Source organism: Cucumis sativus, chromosome 2 (assembly GCF_000004075.3).
Source record: "Cucumis sativus cultivar 9930 chromosome 2, Cucumber_9930_V3, whole genome shotgun sequence".
NCBI classification, from domain to species: domain Eukaryota; kingdom Viridiplantae; phylum Streptophyta; class Magnoliopsida; order Cucurbitales; family Cucurbitaceae; genus Cucumis; species Cucumis sativus.
The window spans coordinates 15,387,002-15,406,556 of NC_026656.2; positions in this window are offsets into that span (position 1 = coordinate 15,387,002).

Genomic DNA, 19,555 nt, shown 5'->3' on the forward strand with positions numbered 1-19,555 from the left:
TTTAGGCTTTTAGGGCTTTTAGGGCGCTTATGGCTTTTAGCTTTTAGGGCTTAGGGCTTTTTGGGCTTTTAGGGCTTAGGGCTTAGGGCTTAGGCTTTTAGGGCTTTTAGGGCTTGGGCTTTGGGCGTTTAGGGCTTTTAGGACGCTTAGGGCTTTTAGGTTGTAGGGCTTAGGGCTTTTAGGGCTTATGGCTTTTAGGGCTTAGCGCTTAGGGCTTAGGGCTTTTACGGCTTTTACGACTTTTAGGGCTTTTAGGGCTGAGGCCTTAGGGCTTAGGCCTTAGGGCTGAGGGCTCAGGGCTCAGGGCTTAGGGCTTAGGGTTTAGGGCTTAGGGCTTAGGGCTTAGGGCTTATGACTTTTAAGGCTTTGGGCTTTGGGCTTTTCGGGCTTTTAGGGCTTTTCGGGCTTTTAGGGCTTTTAGGGCTTTTTGGGCTTTTAGGGCTTAGGGCTTAGGGCTTAGGCTTTTAGGGCTTTTAGGGCTTGGGCTTTGGGCGTTTAGGGCTTTTAGGGCTTTTAGGACGCTTAGGGCTTTTAGGTTGTAGGGCTTAGGGCTTTTAGGGCTTATGGCTTTTAGGACGCTTAGGGCTTTTAGGTTGTAGGGCTTAGGGCTTTTAGGGCTTATGGCTTTTAGGGCTTAGCGCTTAGGGCTTAGGGCTTTTACGGCTTTTACGGCTTTTACGACTTTTAGGGCTTTTAGGGCTGAGGCCTTAGGGCTTTTAGGGCTGAGGCCTTAGGGCTTAGGCCTTAGGGCTGAGGGCTCAGGGCTTAGGGCTTAGGGTTTAGGGTTTAGGGTTTAGGGTTTAGGGCTTAGTTCTTGTGCTTTTATTGCTTAGAGCTTAGGGCTTGTAGGGCTTAGGGCTGATGGCTTAGGGCTTGGGCTTTTAGGGCTTGGGTTTTTAGGGCTTGGGCTTTGGGCTTTTAGGGCGTTTAGGGCTTTTAGGGCGCTTAAGTCGTTTAGGGCTTAGGGCTTTTAGGGCTTAGGGGTTTTGGCTTATGACTTAGGGCTTGAGATTTTAGGGCTTAGGGCTTGGGCTTTGGCCTTTTAGGGCTTTTAGGGCTTTTACGACGCTTAGGGCTTTTAGGTTTTAGGGCTTAGGGCGCTTAGGGCTTTTAGGTCTTTTAGGGATTAGGGTTTGGGCTTTTAAGGCTTGTGCTTTGGGCTTTTGGGATTTTAGGGTTTAGGGCTTGTGCTTTGCGCTTTTAGGACTTTTAGGGCTTTTACAGCGCTAAGGGCGCTTAGGACTTAGGGCTTAGGGCTTAAGGCTTAGGGCTTTTAGGGCTTAGGGCTCATTGAGGAACTGGATTTATCTAATGAGTATAGGTAAAATGGTTTTTTATATTGGATTTGATCAATGCAATGAATTGTTTTATCATAAGACCGATCCCTAATTAAATTGATGATCCCCATCCTAACGAAATGAATTTGATTCATACATGTACACACACGAACTGAACATATATACATTCACCGAATCATTGATAAAGCAATTCTACTTGGCGAGGAAAAAATTTTCAATAACTTGTTGATCCCTATCCCCAAATTTTAAAATTTATCGCTCTTGAATTTTTTGGCTTAGTGTGAAATCGAAATATACCTAACATAATCTTAACAATGAGTTAATCAATGAGCGCCGAGATCCCCCTGTTTGAGAATTTTCGTGGGGATCCTCTCCGCTTTTCTTGCCTAAGCAAAACCCGACACGCCTAGTAGGTCCATAGAGTTTTTCACCGAGCATGGCAGCCGGTAGAGAGGGAGAGAGAAAAAAAAGAGGGAACCAAGCCAGCCGCTTAGGTCAAGTAAAATGCGCGCCGAGATCCCCCGGTTTCAGAATTTTCGTGGGGATCCTCTCCGCTTTTCTTGTCTAGGCAAAACCCGACCCGCCTAGTAGGTCCTTAGAGTTTTTCACCCAGCATGGCAGCCGGTAGAGAGGGAGAGAGAAAAAAAAAGAGGGAGCCAAGCCAGCCGCTTAGGTTAAGTAAAATGCGCGCCGAGATCCCCCTGTTTCAGAATTTTCGTGGGGATCCTCTCCGCTTTTCTTGCCCAAGCAAAACCCGACCCCGCCTAGTAGGTCCTTAGAGTTCTTCACCCATCATGGCAGCCGGTAGAGAGGGAGAGAAAAAAAATAGAGGGAGCCAAGCCAGCCGCTTAGGTCAAGTAAAATGCGCGCCGAGATCCCCCGGTTTCAGAATTTTCGTGGGGATCCTCTCCGCTTTTCTTGCCGAAGCAAAACCCGACCCGCCTAGTAGGTCCTTAGAGTTTTTCACCCAGCATGGCAGCCGGTAGAGAGGGAGAGAGAAAAAAAAGAGGGAACCAAGCCAGCCGCTTAGGTCAAGTAAAATGCGCGCCGAGATCCCCCGGTTTCAGAATTTTCGTGGGGATCCTCTCCGCTTTTCTTGCCTAAGCAAAACCCGACCCGCCTAGTAGGTCCTTAGAGTTTTTCACCCAGCATGGCAGCCGGTAGAGAGGGAGAGAGAAAAAAAAAGGGAGCCAAGCCAGCCGCTTAGGTCAAGTAAAATGCGCGCCGAGATCCCCCGGTTTCAGAATTTTCGTGGGGATCCTCTCCGCTTTTCTTGCCTAAGCAAAACCCGACCCCCCTAGTAGGTCCTTAGAGTTTTTCACCCAGCATGGCAGCCGGTAGAGAGGGAGAGAGAAAAAAAAGAGAGCCAAGCCAGCCGCTTAGGTCAAGTAAAATGCGCGCCGAGATCCCCCGGTTTCAGAATTTTCGTGGGGATCCTCCGCTTTTCTTGCCTAAGCAAAACCCGACCTGCCTAGTAGGTCCTTAGAGTTTTTCACCCAGCATGGCAGCCGGTAGAGAGGGAGAGAGAAAAAAAAAGGGAACCAAGCCAGCCGCTTAGGTCAAGTAAAATGCGCGCGAGATCCCCGGTTTCAGAATTTTCGTGGGGATCCTCTCCGCTTTTCTTGCCTAAGCAAAACCCGACCCGCCTAGTAGGTCCTTAGAGTTTTTCACCCAGCATGGCAGCCGGTAGAGAGGGAGAGAGAAAAAAAAAGGGAGCCAAGCCAGCCGCTTAGGTCAAGTAAAATGCGCGCCGAGATCCCCGGTTTCAGAATTTTCGTGGGGATCCTCTCCGCTTTTCTTGCCTAAGCAAAACCCGACCCCCCTAGTAGGTCCTTAGAGTTTTTCACCCAGCATGGCAGCCGGTAGAGAGGGAGAGAGAAAAAAAAGAGAACCAAGCCAGCCGCTTAGGTCAAGTAAAATGCGCGCCGAGATCCCCCGGTTTCAGAATTTTCGTGGGGATCCTCTCCGCTTTTCTTGCCTAAGCAAAACCCGACCTGCCTAGTAGGTCCTTAGAGTTTTCACCCAGCATGGCAGCCGGTAGAGAGGGAGAGAGAAAAAAAAGAGGGAGCCAAGCCAGCCGCTTAGGTCAAGTAAAATGCGCGCCGAGATCCCCCGATTTCAGAATTTTCGTGGGGATCCTCTCCGCTTTTCTTGCCTAAGCAAAACCCGACCCCGCCTAGTAGGTCCTTAGAGTTCTTCACCTATCATGGCAGCCGGTAGAGAGTGAGAGAAAAAAAAAAGAGGGACCAAGCCAGCCGCTTAGGTCAAGTTAAATGCGCGCCGAGATCCCCCGGTTTCAGAATTTTCGTGGGGATCCTCTCCGCTTTTCTTGCCTAAGCAAAACCCGACCCGCCTAGTAGGTCCTTAGAGTTTTTCACCCAGCATGGCAGCCGGTAGAGAGGGAGAGAGAAAAAAAAGAGGGAACCAAGCCAGCCGCTTAGGTCAAGTAAAATGCGCGCCGAGATCCCCCGGTTTCAGAATTTTCGTGGGGATCCTCTCCGCTTTTCTTGCCTAAGCAAAACCCGACCCGCCTAGTAGGTCCTTAGAGTTTTCACCCAGCATGGCAGCCGGTAGAGAGGGAGAGAGAAAAAAAAGAGGGAGCCAAGCCAGCCGCTTAGGTCAAGTAAAATGCGCGCCGAGATCCCCCGGTTTCAGAATTTTCGTGGGGATCCTCTCCGCTTTTGCCTAAGCAAAACCCGACCCGCCTAGTAGGTCCTTAGAGTTCTTCACCCATCATGGCAGCCGGTAGAGAGGGAGAGAAAAAAAAAGGAGCCAAGCCAGCCGCTTAGGTCAAGTAAAATGCGCGCCGAGATCCCCCGGTTTCAGAATTTTCGTGGGGATCCTCTCCGCTTTTCTTGCCTAAGCAAAACCCGACCCGCCTAGTAGGTCCTTAGAGTTTTCACCCAGCATGGCAGCCGGTAGAGAGGGAGAGAAAAAAAAAAGAGGGAGCCAAGCCAGCCGCTTAGGTCAAGTAAAATGCGCGCCGAGATCCCCCGGTTTCAGAATTTTCGTGGGGATCCTCTCCGCTTTTCTTGCCTAAGCAAAACCCGACCCGCCTAGTAGGTCCTTAGAGTTTTTCACCCAGCATGGCAGCCGGTAGAGAGAGAGAGAAAAAAAAGAGGGAGCCAAGCCAGCCGCTTAGGTCAAGTAAAATGCGCGCCGAGATCCCCCGGTTTCAGAATTTTCGTGGGGATCCTCTCCGCTTTTTTGCCTAAGCAAAACCCGACCCGCCTAGTAGGTCTTAGAGTTTTTCACCCAGCATGGCAGCCGGTAGAGAGGGAGAGAGAAAAAAAAGAGGGAGCCAAGCCAGCCTTAGGTCAAGTAAAATGCGCGCCGAGATCCCCCGGTTTCAGAATTTTCGTGGGGATCCTCTCCGCTTTTCTTGCCTAAGCAAAACCCGACCCGCCTAGTAGGTCCTTAGAGTTTTCACCCAGCATGGCAGCCGGTAGAGAGGAGAGAGAAAAAAAAGAGGGAGCCAAGCCAGCCGCTTAGGTCAAGTAAAATGCGCGCCGAGATCCCCCGGTTTCAGAATTTTCGTGGGATCCTCTCCGCTTTTCTTGCCTAAGCAAAACCCGACCCGCCTAGTAGGTCCTTAGAGTTTTTCACCCAGCATGGCAGCCGGTAGAGAGGGAGAGAGAAAAAAAAGAGGGAGCCAAGCCAGCCGCTTAGGTCAAGTAAAATGCGCGCCGAGATCCCCCGGTTTCAGAATTTTCGTGGGGATCCTCTCCGCTTTTCTTGCCTAAGCAAAACCCGACCCGCCTAGTAGGTCCTTAGAGTTTTCACCCAGCATGGCAGCCGGTAGAGAGGGAGAGAGAAAAAAAAAGAGGGAGCCAAGCCAGCCGCTTAGGTCAAGTAAAATGCGCGCCGAGATCCCCCGGTTTCAGAATTTTCGTGGGGATCCTCTCCGCTTTTCTTGCCTAAGCAAAACCCGACCCGCCTAGTAGGTCCTTAGAGTTCTTCACCCAGCATGGCAGCCGGTAGAGAGGAGAGAGAAAAAAAAGAGGGAGCCAAGCCAGCCGCTTAGGTCAAGTAAAATGCGCGCCGAGATCCCCCGTTTTCAGAATTTTCGTGGGATCCTCTCCGCTTTTCTTGCCTAAGCAAAACCCGACCCGCCTAGTAGGTCCTTAGAGTTTTTCACCCAGCATGGCAGCCGGTAGAGAGGGAGAGAGAAAAAAAAGAGGGAGCCAAGCCAGCCGCTTAGGTCAAGTAAAATGCGCGCCGAGATCCCCGTTTCAGAATTTTCGTGGGATCCTCTCCGCTTTTCTTGCCTAAGCAAAACCCGACCCGCCTAGTAGGTCCTTAGAGTTTTTCACCCAGCATGGCAGCCGGTAGAGAGGGAGAGAGAAAAAAAAGAGGGAGCCAAGCCAGCCGCTTAGGTCAAGTAAAATGCGCGCCGAGATCCCCCGGTTTCAGAATTTTCGTGGGGATCCTCTCCGCTTTTCTTGCCAAAGCAAAACCCGACCCGCCTAGTAGGTCCTTAGAGTTTTTTCACCCAGCATGGCAGCCGGTAGAGAGGGAGAGAGAAAAAAAAGAGGGAGCCAAGCCAGCGCTTAGGTCAAGTAAAATGCGCGCCGAGATCCCTCATTTCAGAATTTTCGTGGGGATCCTCTCCGCTTTTCTTGCCTAAGCAAAACCCGACCCGCCTAGTAGGTCCTTAGAGTTTTTACCCATGCATGGCAGCCGGTAGAGAGGGAGAGAGAAAAAAAAGAGGGAGCCAAGCCAGCCGCTTAGGTCAAGTAAAATGCGCGCCGAGATCCCCCGGTTTCAGAATTTTCGTGGGGATCCTCTCCGCTTTTCTTGCCTAAGCAAAACCCGACCGCCAGTAGGTCCTTAGAGTTCTTCACCCATCATGGCAGCCGGTAGAGAGGGAGAGAAAAAAAAAAGAGGGAGCCAAGCCAGCCGCTTACGTCAAGTAAAATGCGCGCCGAGATCCCCCGTTTTAGATTGGTTTCAAACTATGTTTTAAACACATTTCATTGACATGTTGGGTCTTGAAGTACTTTTTTCACACTTTTTGAAATTTTGGTAGGTTGTGAGTTACAAACTTACACTTAAGCATTGCTTGGTCGTTTTGAAAATTCAGGTGATACTTACACACGTTTTGAATACATTTTAGGTTAGATTGAGTTTGTTGCACTTGGTTGTCATTTTTGGTCGTGAAATGCCTTTTTCAACCTTTATGGTAGATTATGAGTTACGAACTTACACTTAGGATTTGCTAGATCGTTTTGAAAACTCAAGTACTACCTAGACACGTTTTGAGCATGTTTTAGGTCGGTTTGAACTAAGCTTGTTGCCCTTACACACTTAGTTGCCATTTTGGGTCTTGTAGTGCTTTTTTCACACTATTTGAACTTTTTTCGTAAGTTATCAGTTAGGAATCTACACGTAAGCTGTTTTAGGTCGTTTTGAAAGTTCAAGTGAAACTTAGACACGTTTTGAACTCGTTTTAGGTTTGTTTGAAACTAAATTTTAAACACATTTCATTGACATGTTGGGTCTTGAAGTACTACTTTTTCACACTTTTTGAAATTTTGGTAGGTTGTGAGTTACAAACTTACACTTAAGCATTACTTGGTCGTTTTGAAAATTCAAGTGATACTTACACACGTTTTGATTACATTTAGGTTAGATTGAGTTGTTGCACTTGATGGTCATTTTTGGTCTTGAAATGCTTTTTTCAACATTTTTGGTACATTATGAGTTACGAACTTACACTTAGGATCTGCTAGGTCGTTTTGAAAACTCAAGTAGTACCTAGCACGTTTTGAGCATGTTTTAGGTTGGTTTGAACTAAGTTTGTTGCACTTACACACTTAGTTGCCATTTTGGGTCTTGTAGTGCTTTTTTCACACTATTTGAACTTTTTTCGTAAGTTATGAGTTATGAATCTACACGTAAGCTGTTTTAGGTTGTTTTGAAAGTTGAAGTGAAACTTAGACACCTTTTGAACATGTTTTAGGTTAGTTTGAAACTAACTTTTAAACACATTTGATTGACATGTTGGGTCTTGAAGTACTTTTTTCACACTTTTTGAAATTTTGGTAGGTTGTGAGTTACAAACTTACACTTAAGCATTACTTGGTGGTTTTGAAAATTCAAGTGATACTTACACACGTTTTGATTAGATTTTAGGTTAGATTGATTTGTTGCACTTGATGGTCATTTTTGGTCTTGAAATGCTTTTTTCAACCTTTTTGGTAGATTATGAGTTACGAACTTACACTTGGGATTTGCTAGGTCATTTTTAAAACTCAAGTAATACCTAGCCCCGTTTTGATCATGTTTTAGGTTGGTTTGATCTAAGTTTGTTGCACTTGCACACTTGGTTGCCATTTTGGGTCTCGTAGTGCTTTTTTCACACTATTTGAACTTTTTTCGTAAGTTATGAGTTATGAATCTACACGTAAGCTGTTTTAGGTCGTTTTGAAAGTTCAAGTGAAACTTAGACACGTTTTGAACTCGTTTTAGATTGGTTTCAAACTATGTTTTAAACACATTTGATTGACATGTTGGGTCTTGAAGTACTTTTTTCACACATATTGAAATTTTGGTAGGTTGTGAGTTACAAACTTACACTTAAGCATTGCTTGGTTGTTTTGAATATTCAAGTGATACTTACACACGTTTTGAATACATTTTAGGTTAGATTGAGTTGGTTGCACTTGGTTGTCATTTTTTGTCTTGATATGCTTTTTCAACCTTTTTGGTAGATTATGAGTTACGAACTTACACTTAGGATTTGCTTGGTCGTTTGGAAAACTCAAGTAATACATAGACACGTTTTGAGCACGTTTTAGGTTGGTTTGCACTAAGTTTGTTGCACTTACACACTTGGTTGCCATTTTGGGTCTTGTAGTGCTTTTTTCACAATATTTGAAATTTTTTCGTAGGTTTTGAGTAATGAACCTACACCTAAGCTTTTTTAGGTCGTTTTGAAAGTTCAAGTGATACTTAGACACGTTTTGAACTCGTTTTAGGTTGGTTTGAAACTAAGTTTTAAACACATTTGATTGACATGTTGGTCTTGAAGTACTTTTTTCACACTTTTTGAAATTTTGGTAGGTTGTGAGTTACAAACTTACACTTAAGCATTGCTGGGTCGTTTTGAAAATTCAAGTGATAGTTACACACGTTTTGAATACATTTTAGGTTAGATTGAGTTTGTTGCACTTGGTTGTCATTTTTGCTCTTGAAATGCTTTTTTTTCAAACTTTTTGGTAGATTATGAGTTACGAACTTACACTTAGGATTTGCTAGGTCGTTTTAAAAACTCAAGTAATAGCTAGACACGTTTTGAGCACGTTTTAGGTTGGTTTGAACTAAGTTCGTTGCATTTACACACTTGGTTGCCATTTTGGGTCTTGTAGTGTTTTTTTCAAAAATTTTTGAACTTTTTGCTAGGTTATGACTTATGAACTTGTATTGAATATTTGTTAGGTCGTTTGATAATTCAAGTGATACTTAGAAAATGCAACCGAGCTTAAACAATTCCGCTCATTTTTCTAAAAAATTTTAGTTTAACCTATTTAATAAAATTCGATGGAAATTCTTGTTTTCTTTTTGTAGGAATAAAAGGAAATGAAATATAACCAAACTTGGGATCTTTGCAAGCAATCTTCCATGAAGAAACTTGGCTACAAGTGGTTTGGGGTTTGGGTTTTTAGGCTTAGGGCTTTTTGGGCTTATGACTTAGGCTTTTAGCGCTTTTAGGGCTTTTAGGGCTTATGGCTTTAGGGTTTAGGGTATAGGGTTTAGGGGTTTAGGGTTTAGGTTTAGGGCGCTTAGGCTTTTAGGGATTTTAGGGCGCTTAGGGCTTTTAGGTTTTAGGGCTTAGGCTTTTAGGGATTATGGCTTAGGGCTTTTAGGGCTTAGCGCTTTTAGGGCTTAGGGCTTAGAGCTTAGGGCTTTAAGGGCTTTAAGGGTATTTAGGGATAAGGGATTTTAGGGCTTTTAGGACATTTAGGGCTTTTGGAGCTTTTAGGGCTTTTAGGCTTAGGGCCTTTGGCTTAGGGCTTAGGGATTAGGGCTTGGGCTTTTAAGGCTCGGGCTTTGGGCTCTTGGGCTTTTAGGGCTTTTTAGTGCTCTTAGGGCTTTTTGGGCGGCTTAGGGCTTTTAGGGATTAGGGCTTATGGCTTAGGGCTTAGGGTTTTGGGCTTTTAGGGCTTGGGCTTTGGGCTTTTAGGGCTTAGGGCTTCGGGCTTAGGGCTTTTAGGCCTAGGGCTTTTAGGCCTAGGGCTTTTAGGGCTTGGGCTTTGGGCTTTTAGTGCGCCTAGAGTGTTTAAGGCGTTTAGGGCTTTTTGGGCACTTAGGGCTTATGCCTTTTAGGGCTTAGGGCTTAGGGCTTAGGGTTTGGGCTTTGGGCTTCTAGGGCTTTTAGGGAGCTTAGGGCTTAGGGCTTTTTGGGCTTTTTGGGCTTTTTGGGCTTTTTGGGCTTTTAGGCTTAGGGCTTAGGCTTTTTAGGGCTTTTAGGTTTTAGGATTTAAGGCTTTTAGCGCTTAGCGCTTTTAGGGCTTAGGGCTTAGGGATTTTAGGGCTTTTAGGCCTTTTAGGGCTTAGGCCTTTTAGGGCTTAGGGATTTTAGGGCTTTTTGGGCATTTAGGGCTTTTTGGGCTTTTAGGGCTTACGGTTTGGGCTTTGGGCTTTGGGCTTTTAGGGCTTGAGCTTTGGGCTTTTAGGGCTTGGGCTTTGAACAGCTTGTTGACTACCCAGTTTCAGTTTTAACTGAGAAATATGGAACACATTGTGGATACTGGCTTCCGGCGGTAACATCAATCTGTACGCAACTGCTCCTATTTCTTCAGTAATTTTGTAGGGTCCGTAATATTTAGGTGCTAACTTTTCACACTTCTTCCGAGCCAAGGAGTGTTGCCGGTAAGGTCTCAATTTCAAGTAGACTTCATCTCCTACCTTAAATGTTAACTCTCATCTATTTCGATCAGCCATTTTCTCATCCTGTTCTGGGCTACACACAGGTGTTCTTTTAAGGCATTGATGGCTAAGTCACGTTCCTTCAGCAGCGTGTCAACCTCATTATTAGGAGTTTTCTTGTAACCATAGGATAACAGGGGAGGAGGCGGTCTGCGGTATACCGTCTGGAAAGGGGTCATTTTGGTGGATGCATGGAAGGTGGTATTTGTTGATTTTATGGAATTAATCTATATTTCATTCATTACTTAATAGAGATACAAGCCTATATATAACCATAGAGAAATATACTTAAGGAAATAATATCAAATAATATCTCCAGAATAATATCTCCTAAGAATAATCTAATTATATTAATACCCTCCCTCAAACTCAAGGTTGAAATCACAAACTTGAGTTTGCTAAGAACTAAGAAAAGAAACAATATATCTAGAATAGAATAAAAAACCCGAAGAACAAACACACAAAGAACTTCTAGGTTAGAACAAACCACGAAAAACTTCTGGGATAGAAACATAGATCCTCGTATAGAGATCTATAACAGAACCTAGGAAGAACGAAACAAGAACTTCGAGGGGCAAAATGAAAGAGCAAAACTGAAGCAAAGTAGAATCAAAGCTGGACGAAAACAGGGTCGGAATTGGACAGAAGTGTTTTGTCGGATCAGATGGAACTGAACGAACTAAACTAGAGCAAGTCAGAATCAGATTAAACGGAAAATCTGGGGCGAACAGAACGGAAACTGAACTGAATGGAGCAGAGAGGCTTAGCGGATCTGAACAAAAACAGAATGGAGGCGTCGTTGGATCTGGGCTTCGATCTAAACTTCAAAGGCAGACATGAAGAATGGGTCTGAACGAAATCAGACAGGTCTGGAACAGATTGGAGGCGGACGCGAGGATCTGAGGACATGGGGTTTCATGGGTTTTGTCGAGACAACATAAGAAGATGGAGCAACGACAACGAAACACAGCGGCGAGCGGAGCTTCTTGGACGACGGACAAAACCGAAACTCTTCGGCTGGGCGTTTGGCTTCAACTGGCAGAGGTTCAATCGGCTGCTTGGCTAACAGAAAAACAAGAGGTCGGACGCGGACGCTAGTGAAAAACAAATGGGGTTTCTGGGGTTTGGATAGTGGCAGATTTGAACAGCAATGAGTGACAAAGGGAAGGTGCAACGACAACGGCAGATTTGCAGATCTAAGGGGTGGCTTCGGCTAATGGGAGATGATTTTCCTCCGTTGATGGCTAATGAGAGATGATTCTGCCTCCGTTGATGAATGATCAACGGAGGCAGAGATCAAACGGGATGTGGAGGCTAGAATTCAATAAGGCGAAAACCCTAGAGCTCTGATACCATGTTGATTTTATGGAATTAATCTATATTTCATTCATTACTTAATAGAGATACAAGCCTATATATAACCATAGAGAAATATACTTAAGGAAATAATATCAAATAATATCTCCAGAATAATATCTCCAGAATAATATCTCCTAAGAATAATCTAATTATATTAATAGTATTATACCACAATTCTGCCCATAGAATCAGTTTATCCCGTTTTTTTTTGTTGTTCATTACAAAAACATCGCAGATAGGTTTCGAGACATCTATTTACCCTTTTTGTCTGCCCATCAGTTTGTGACTGAAACGCGGTACTCCTCTTTAGAATAGTTCCCATAGTTGCAAACAGTTCCTTCCAAAAATTACTAAGAAAGATTTTATCCCGATCTGTGATAATCGACAAAATAGTAAGCAACTTGTAAGAGTTGTTGCACTTGATTGGTTTCAAACTATGTTTTAAACACATTTCATTGATGAAGTACTTTTTTCACACTTTTTGAAATTTTGGTAGGTTGTGAGTTACAAACTTACACTTAAGCATTGCTTGGTCGTTTTGAAAATTCAAGTGATACTTCCACACGTTTTGAATACATTTTAGGTTAGATTGAGTTTGTTGCACTTGGTTGTCATTTTTGGTCGTGAAATGCCTTTTTCACCTTTTTGGTAGATTATGAGTTACGAACTTACACTTAGGATTTGCTAGATCGTTTTGAAAACTCAAGTACTACCTAGACACGTTTTGAGCATGTTTTAGGTCGGTTTGAACTAAGCTTGTTGCCCTTAAACACTTGGTTGCCATTTTGGGTCTTGTAGTGCTTTTTTCACACTATTTGAACTTTTTTCGTAAGTTATCAGTTAGGAATCTACACGTAAGCTGTTTTAGGTCGTTTTGAAAGTTCAAGTGAAACTTAGACACGTTTTGAACTCGTTTTAGGTTTGTTTGAAACTAAATTTTAAACACATTTCATTGACATGTTGGGTCTTGAAGTACTTTTTTCACACTTTTTAAAATTTTGGTAGGTTGTGAGTTACAAACTTACACTTAAGCATTACTTGGTCGTTTTGAAAATTCAAGTGATACTTACACACGTTTTGATTACATTTTAGGTTAGATTGAGTTGTTGCACTTGATGGTCATTTTTGGTCTTGAAATGCTTTTTTCAACATTTTTGGTACATTATGAGTTACGAACTTACACTTAGGATCTGCTAGGTCGTTTTGAAAACTCAAGTAGTACCTAGACACGTTTTGAGCATGTTTTAGGTTGGTTTGAACTAAGTTTGTTGCACTTACACACTTAGTTGCCATTTTGGGTCTTGTAGTGCTTTTTTCACACTATTTGAACTTTTTTCGTAAGTTATGAGTAATGAATCTACACGTAAGCTGTTTTAGGTTGTTTTGAAATTTGAAGTGAAACGTAGACACCTTTTGAACATGTTTTAGGTTGGTTTGAAACTAACTTTTAAACACATTTGATTGACATGTTGGGTCTTGAAGTACTTTTTTCACACTTTTTGAAATTTTGGTAGGTTGTGAGTTACAAACTTACACTTAAGCATTACTTGGTGGTTTTGAAAATTCAAGTGATACTTACACACGTTTTGATTAGATTTTAGGTTAGATTGATTTGTTGCACTTGATGGTCATTTTTGGTCTTGAAATGCTTTTTTCAACCTTTTTGGTAGATTATGAGTTACGAACTTACACTTAGGATTTGCTAGGTCGTTTTTAAAACTCAAGTAATACCTAGCCACGTTTTGATCATGTTTTAGGTTGGGTTGATCTAAGTTTGTTGCACTTGCACACTTGGTTGCCCTTTTGGGTATTGTAGTGCTTTTTTCACACTATTTGAACTTTTTTCGTAAGTTATGAGTTATGAATCTACACGAAAGTTGTTTTAGGTCGTTTTGAAAGTTGAAGTGAAACTTAGACACGTTTTGAACTCGTTTTAGATTGGTTTCAAACTATGTTTTAAACACATTTGATTGACATGTTGGGTCTTGAAGTTCTTTTTTCACACTATTGAAATTTTGGTAGGTTGTGAGTTACAAACTTACACTTAAGCATTGCTTGGTCGTTTTGAATATTCAACTGATACTTACACACGTTTTGAATACATTTTAGGTTAGATTGAGTTTGTTGCACTTGGTTGTCATTTTTGGTCTTGAAATGCCGTTTTCAACCTTTTTGGTAGATTATGAGTTACGAACTTACACTTAGGATTTGCTAGGTCGTTTTGAAAACTCAAGTAGTACCTAGACACGTTTTGAGCATGTTTTAGGTTGGTTTGAACTAAGTTTGTTGCACTTACACACTTAGTTGCCATTTTGGGTCTTGTAGTGCTTTTTTCACACTATTTGAACTTTTTTCGTAAGTTATGAGTTATGAATCTACACGTAAGCTGTTTTAGGTTGTTTTGAAAGTTGAAGTGAACTTAGACACGTTTTGAACATGTTTTAGGTTGGTTTGAAACTAACTTTTAAACACATTTGATTGACATGTTGGGTGTTGAAGTACTTTTTTCACACTTTTTGAAATTTTGGTAGGTTGTGAGTTACAAACTTACACTTAAGCATTACTTGGTGTTTTGAAAATTCAAGTGATACTTACACACGTTTTGAATACATTTTAGGTTAGATTGATTTGTTGCACTTGATGGTCATTTTTGGTCTTGAAATGCTTTTTTCACCTTTTTGGTAGATTATGAGTTACGAACTTACACTTAGGATTTGCTAGGTCGTTTTTAAAACTCAAGTAATACCTAGCCACGTTTTGAGCATGTTTTAGGTTGGTTTGATCTAAGTTTGTTGCACTTGCACACTTGGTTGCCATTTGGGTCTTGTAGTGCTTTTTTCACACTATTTGAACTTTTTTCGTAAGTTATGAGTTACGAATCTACACGTAAGCTGTTTTAGGTCGTTTTGAAAGTTCAAGTGAAACTTAGACACGTTTTGAACTCGTTTTAGATTGGTTTCAAACTATATTTTAAACACATTTGATTGACATGTTGGGTCTTGAAGTACTTTTTTCACACATTTGAAATTTTGGTAGGTTGTGAGTACAAACTTACACTTAAGCATTGCTTGGTCATTTTGAAAATTCAAGTGATACTTACACACGTTTTGAATACATTTTAGGTTAGATTGAGTTTGTTGCACTTGGTTGTCATTTTTGGTCTGAAATGCTTTTTTCAACCTTTTTGGTAGATTATGAGTTACGAACTTACACTTAGGATTTGCTAGGTCGTTTTGAAAACTCAAGTATACCTAGACACGTTTTGAGCATGTTTTAGGTCGGTTTGAACTAAGTTTGTTGCCTTACACACTTGGTTGCCATTTTGGGTCTTTAGTGCTTTTTTCCACTATTTGAACTTTTTTCGTAAGTTATGAGTTAGAATCTACACGTAAGCTTTTTAGGTCGTTTTGAAAGTTCAAGTGAACTTAGACACGTTTTGAACTCGTTTTAGGTTTGTTTGAAACTAAGTTTTAAACACATTTCATTGACATGTTGGGTCTTGAAGTACTTTTTTCACACTTTTTGAAATTTTGGTAGGTTGTGAGTTACAAACTTACACTTAAGCATTACTTGTGTTTTGAAAATTCAAGTGATACTTACACACGTTTTGAATTACATTTTAGGTTAGATTGATTTGTTGCACTTGATGTCATTTTTGGTCTTGAAATGCTTTTTTCACCTTTTTGGTAGATTATGAGTTACGAACTTACACTTAGGATTTGCTAGGTCGTTTTTAAAACTCAAGTAATACCTAGCCACGTTTTGATCATGTTTTAGGTTGGTTGATCTAAGTTTGTTGCACTTGCACACATGGTTGCCCTTTTGGGTATTGTAGTGCTTTTTTCACACTATTTGAACTTTTTTCGTAGTTATGAGTTATGAATCTACACGAAAGTTGTTTTAGGTCGTTTTGAAAGTTGAAGTGAAACTTAGACACGTTTTGAACTCGTTTTAGATTGGTTTCAAACTATGTTTTAAACACATTTGATTGACATGTTGGGTCTTGAAGTTCTTTTTTCACACATATTGAAATTTTGGTAGGTTGTGAGTTACAAACTTACACTTAAGCATTGCTTGGTCGTTTTGAATATTCAACTGATACTTACACACGTTTTGAATACATTTTAGGTTAGATTGAGTTTGGTTGCACTTGGTTGTCATTTTTGGTCTTGAAATGCTTTTTCAACCTTTTTGGTAGATTATGAGTTACGAACTTACACTTAGGATTTGCTAGGTCGTTTTGAAAACTCAAGTAGTACCTAGACACGTTTTGAGCATGTTTTAGGTTGGTTTGAACTAAGTTTGTTGCACTTACACACTTGGTTGCCATTTTGGGTCTTGTAGTGCTTTTTTCACACTATTTGAACTTTTTTCGTAAGTTATGAGTTATGAATCTACACGTAAGCTGTTTTAGGTTGTTTTGAAAGTTCAAGTGATACTTAGACACCTTTTGAACTCGTTTTAGGTTGGTTTGAAACTAACTTTTAAACACATTTGATTGACATGTTGGGTGTTGAAGTACTTTTTTCACACTTTTTGAAATTTTGGTAGGTTGTGAGTTACAAACTTACACTTAAGCATTACTTGGTGGTTTTGAAAATTCAAGTGATACTTACACACGTTTTGATTACATTTTAGGTTAGATTGATTTGTTGCACTTGATGGTCATTTTTGGTCTTGAAATGCTTTTTTCAACCTTTTTGGTAGATTATGAGTTACGAACTTACACTTAGGATTTGCTAGGTCGTTTTTAAAACTCAAGTAATACCTAGCCACGTTTTGATCATGTTTTAGGTTGGTTTGATCTAAGTTTGTTGCACTTGCACACTTGGTTGCCATTTTGGGTCTTGTAGTGCTTTTTTCACACTATTTGAACTTTTTTCGTAAGTTATGAGTTATGAATCTACACGTAAGCTGTTTTAGGTCGTTTTGAAAGTTCAAGTGAAACTTAGACACGTTTTGAACTCGTTTTAGATTGGTTTCAAACTATATTTTAAACACATTTCATTGACATGTTGGGTCTTGAAGTACTTTTTTCACACATATTGAAATTTTGGTAGGTTGTGAGCTACAAACTTACACTTAAGCATTGCTTGGTCATTTTGAAAATTCAAGTGATACTTACACACGTTTTGAATACATTTTAGGTTAGATTGAGTTTGTTGCACTTGGTTGTCATTTTTGGTCGTGAAATGCCTTTTTCAACCTTTTTGGTAGATTATGAGTTACGAACTTACACTTAGGATTTGCTAGGTCGTTTTGAAAACTCAAGTAACTACTAGACACGTTTTGAGACATGTTTTAGGTCGGTTTGAACTAAGCTTGTTGCCTTACACACTTGGTTGCCATTTTGGGTCTTGTAGTGCTTTTTTCCCACTATTTGAACTTTTTTCGTAAGTTATCAGTTAGGAATCTACACGTAAGCTGTTTTAGGTCGTTTTGAAAGTTCAAGTGAAACTTAGACACGTTTTGAACTCGTTTTAGGTTTGTTTGAAACTAAATTTTAAACACATTTCATTGACATGTTGGATCTTGAAGTACTTTTTTCACACTTTTTGAAATTTTGGTAGGTTGTGAGTTACAAACTTACACTTAAGCATTACTTTGTGGTTTTGAAAATTCAAGTGATACTTACACACGTTTTGATTAGATTTTAGGTTAGATTGATTTGTTGCACTTGATGGTCATTTTTGGTCTTGAAATGCTTTTTTCAACCTTTTTGGTAGATTATGAGTTACGAACTTACACTTGGGATTTGCTAGGTCATTTTTAAAACTCAAGTAATACCTAGCCCCGTTTTGATCATGTTTTAGGTTGGTTTGATCTAAGTTTGTTGCACTTGCACACTTGGTTTCCATTTTGGGTCTTGTAGTGCTTTTTTCACACTATTTGAACTTTTTTCGTAAGTTATGAGTTATGAATCTACACGTAAGCTGTTTTAGGTCGTTTTGAAAGTTCAAGTGAAACTTAGACACGTTTTGAACTCGTTTTAGATTGGTTTCAAACTATGTTTTAAACACATTTGATTGACATGTTGGGTCTTGAAGTACTTTTTTCACACATATTGAAATTTTGGTAGGTTGTGAGTTACAAACTTACACTTAAGCATTGCTTGGTAGTTTTGAATATTCAAGTGATACTTACACAGTTTGAATCATTTTAGTTAGATTGAGTTGGTTGCACTTGGTTGTCATTTTTGTCTTGATATGCTTTTTTCAACCTTTTTGTGATTATGAGTTACGAACTTACACTTAGGATTGCTTGGTCGTTTTAAAACTCAAGTAATACATAACACGTTTTGAGCATTTTAGGTTGGTTTGCACTAAGTTTGTTGCACTTACACACTTGTTGCCATTTGGGTCTTGTAGTGCTTTTTCACAATATTTGAAATTTTTTCGTAGGTTTTGAGTAATGAACCTACACCTAAGCTTTTTTAGGTCGTTTTGAAAGTTCAAGTGATACTTAGACACGTTTTGAACTTGTTTTAGGTTGGTTTGAAACTAAGTTTTAAACACATTTGATTGACATGTTGGTCTTGAAGTACTTTTTTCACACTTTTTGAAATTTTGGTAGGTTGTGAGTTACAAACTTACACTTAAGCATTGCTGGGTCGTTTTGAAAATTCAAGTGATAGTTACACACGTTTTGAATACATTTTAGGTTAGATTGAGTTTGTTGCACTTGGTTGTCATTTTTGCTCTTGAAATGCTTTTTTTCAAACTTTTTGGTAGATTATGAGTTACGAACTTACACTTAGGATTTGCTAGGTCGTTTTGAAAACTCAAGTAATAGCTAGACACGTTTTGAGCACGTTTTAGGTTGGTTTGAACTAAGTTCGTTGCATTTACACACTTGGTTGCCATTTTGGGTCTTGTAGTGTCTTTTTCAAAAATTTTGAACTTTTTGCTAGGTTATGACTTATGAACTTGTATTGAATATTTGTTAGGTCGTTTTGATAATTCAAGTGATACTTAGAAAATGCAACCGAGCTTAAACAATTCCGCTCATTTTTCTAAAAATTTTAGTTTAACCTATTTAATAAAATTCGATGGAAATTCTTGTTTTCTTTTTGTAGGAATAAAAGGAAATGAAATATAACCAAACTTGGGATCTTTGCAAGCAATCTTCCATGAAGAAACTTGGCTACAAGTGGTTGGGGTTTGGTTTTTAGGCTTAGGGCTTTTTGGGCTTATGACTTAGGGCTTTTAGCGCTTTTAGGGCTTTTAGGGCTTATGGCTTTAGGGTTTAGGGTATAGGGTTTAGGGGTTTAGGGTTTAGGGTTTAGGGCGCTTAGGCTTTTAGGGATTTTAGGCGCTTAGGGCTTTAGGTTTTAGGGCTTAGGGCTTTTAGGGATTATGGCTTAGGGCTTTTAGGGCTTAGCGCTTTTAGGGCTTAGGGCTTAGAGCTTAGGGCTTTAAGGGCTTTAAGGGTATTTAGGGATAAGGGATTTTAGGGCTTTTAGGACATTTAGGGCTTTTGGAGCTTTTAGGGCTTTTAGGGCTTTTAGGGCTTTTAGTGCTCTTAGGGCTTTTTGGGCGCTTAGGGCTTTTAGGGATTAGGGCTTATGGCTTAGGGCTTAGGGTTTGGGCTTTTAGGGCTTGGGCTTTGGGCTTTTAGGGCTTAGGGCTTCGGGCTTAGGGCTTTTAGGGCTTGGGCTTTGGGCTTTTAGTGCGCCTAGAGTGTTTAAGGCGTTTAGGGCTTTTTGGCACTTAGGGCTTATGCCTTTTAGGGCTTAGGGCTTAGGGCTTAGGGTTTGGGCTTTGGGCTTCTAGGGCTTTTAGGGAGCTTAGGGCTTAGGGCTTTTTGGGCTTTTTGGGCTTTTTGGGCTTTTTGGGCTTTTAGGGCTTAGGGCTTAGGCTTTTAGGGCTTTTAGGTTTTAGGATTTAAGGCTTTTAGCGCTTAGCGCTTTTAGGGCTTAGGGCTTAGGGATTTTAGGGCTTTTAGGCCTTTTAGGGCTTAGGCCTTTT